Consider the following 2,390-nt stretch of genomic DNA (forward strand, 5'->3'; position numbering starts at 1 on the left):
ACATACGTCAAGATCACCAGCAGTCTACCTCCCACACACAGCCCCTCGTTCCCGATCACCGTTCGTTATCTCCCCCTTTCTTAGCTCTCCTGAAATAAGAATTTCTAACTTCCGGTCAGTCATTGTTATGATCGGCCATTATTATGATTGACCGTTGACTGAACACTATTCAATTTTTTTTCTCCGTGTTTTTCTCCTTGTCTCCGTATTCTTTCTGTTGAAGAGCGTAGCTCGAAACGTCAAAGACTTTCCGTATTCCCGAGCGTCATACTAATATATACTTTTGTTATTTACACCACCTGTCCTCGTCTGTTGTTATTTTTTGTATATTCTCCCACATATATCTATATATACTACGTCATATGTAAACAAACATGAGTTTGTTTTTGAAACATTGAAATGTATTGTAGAACAAGTAGAAATATATATTTTTTCAACACCTAAAAACTGAACAGTATATATAAAGGATAGAATACTTTTAATAGTAGAAAAATTTGCCGGTAAGTTTTTCTTCTCTTAAGAGGATTTTATCCTTTATATATACTATTCAGCATCTACGTGTTGAGAAAATATATCTTTCTACTTGTTCTATATATATATATATATATATATATATATACCGACTTAATTTATGCATAATTATATAGAGAAAACATTATTACGTACGTAACTTGTTTGTACCTGAACTCAGAATAGTACAATGCGTTCATGCACCTCCGATTGGTCAGTGCATGAATAAATGATTCTTAATTGCTTCCTTTCTTCCCGTCTTCTGCGTTGCCTTTATTTTCTCTATTTTTTTTTTTTTTATAATTGTTTACTTTCTAGAGAAACAAAGATTTTTTACCAAACTGAACCATATACACTCCTTATAGCACTCATTTCAATTAACCAGAATTCATCGAGTTAATTACGAAGATGGTTAACCTTTTAAACATATTCATATGTTCATTTCTTATATTCCATGAATTGTGCTTTCAACAAAGTAGAAATGGAAAATAGTTATTTTGCCAGAATGCTCACAGCATCAAAGGGGTACCTTTCTGTGCTCAAAGCTGTTTTTAATTAAAGACGACAGACAACAAAATCAAATTATGACTGAAGGTATATTCCTTTCCTTGTAAAAAAATATATAAATTCTACATCCATCATATTACTTTTATCTTTGGATGAAATTTTGTTTCCCTTTCCTTTAACACAAACTATTAAATTCAAAATTCAATCCGAACACTCTGTGTGTGTGTGTGTGTGTGTGTGTATGTGTGTGTGTGTGCATGTGTGTGCGCGTGTGCATGCGTGTGCGCGTGTGTCTGTGTGTATGTGTGTGCACAGACCTACAGACGCACATATATATATATATATATATATATATATATATATATATATATCAAAATTTATATGGATTTACAGTAGAAGCCCAGTATAACTGCAGTCCAATGTGTTATATGTAGGTGCATCGGCACATACGTGTGTATTTATTTTTATAAATTTGAAAGTGCACACGCGATCTTATATAGAGTTATTAAGGAGTTAATAAAGCCATGGTGAACGCAGTTCATTGCAATCCTCTCAAGGTTAAAGTAAGCGAGACAACAACAAAAATAGGTTATCTCCCATGATCTGTATGTTTATTTATTTATTCCCAAATCCCGTTGAGTATCATATAAACTCGTGTATTCTCATCAAAAATGTAGCAGGCTTGATAATTGTTAAGATATATCTCTTTACAAGAAAACATTCATAGACTTGTTAGCTCACAAATAGAGAATATTTATCTGCCGCTGCAGTCTTGAGCACTTGTATATATACGACGGGCTTCTTTCAGTTTCTGAAAACCAAATTCATTCACTAGACTCTTGTCTGCCCAAGGCTATAGTAGAAGGCACTTGACCAAGTTTCAGTGGGACTGAACCCAAAATCAAGGGGTTGGGAACCCACACTGCCACGCTTGCGCATATATATATATATATATATATATATATATTATATGATAAAGGATAAAATCGTAAAAAATTTTATCAGTGGCAAAGCAATAGACCTATTAAGGTAAATTCATATATGCAGATTTATAATAATATAAAATATGTATGTGTATATGAGTAAATATTTCATATATTTTACCCAGTATGCTTTGCTGATGAGGAAAAGTCATTAAACTAATCTCGAAACTGATCAATCACGGCTAACTGTATTCTTTAATGAATTTCTGTCAGCTTTCAACCTCGATTTCAACACGTGTGTTATACAAGTGATGATGCATAGACATGGCACCCTCTATGCCCTTAATTATAAATGTATTTTATACTACTGTAGATATCTCTCTTCTCTCTCTCTCTCTCTCTCTCTCTCTCTCTCTCTCTCTCTCTCTCTCTCTCTCTCTCTCTCTCTCT

Source organism: Octopus bimaculoides, chromosome 2 (assembly GCF_001194135.2).
Source record: "Octopus bimaculoides isolate UCB-OBI-ISO-001 chromosome 2, ASM119413v2, whole genome shotgun sequence".
In the NCBI taxonomy this organism is placed as follows: domain Eukaryota; kingdom Metazoa; phylum Mollusca; class Cephalopoda; order Octopoda; family Octopodidae; genus Octopus; species Octopus bimaculoides.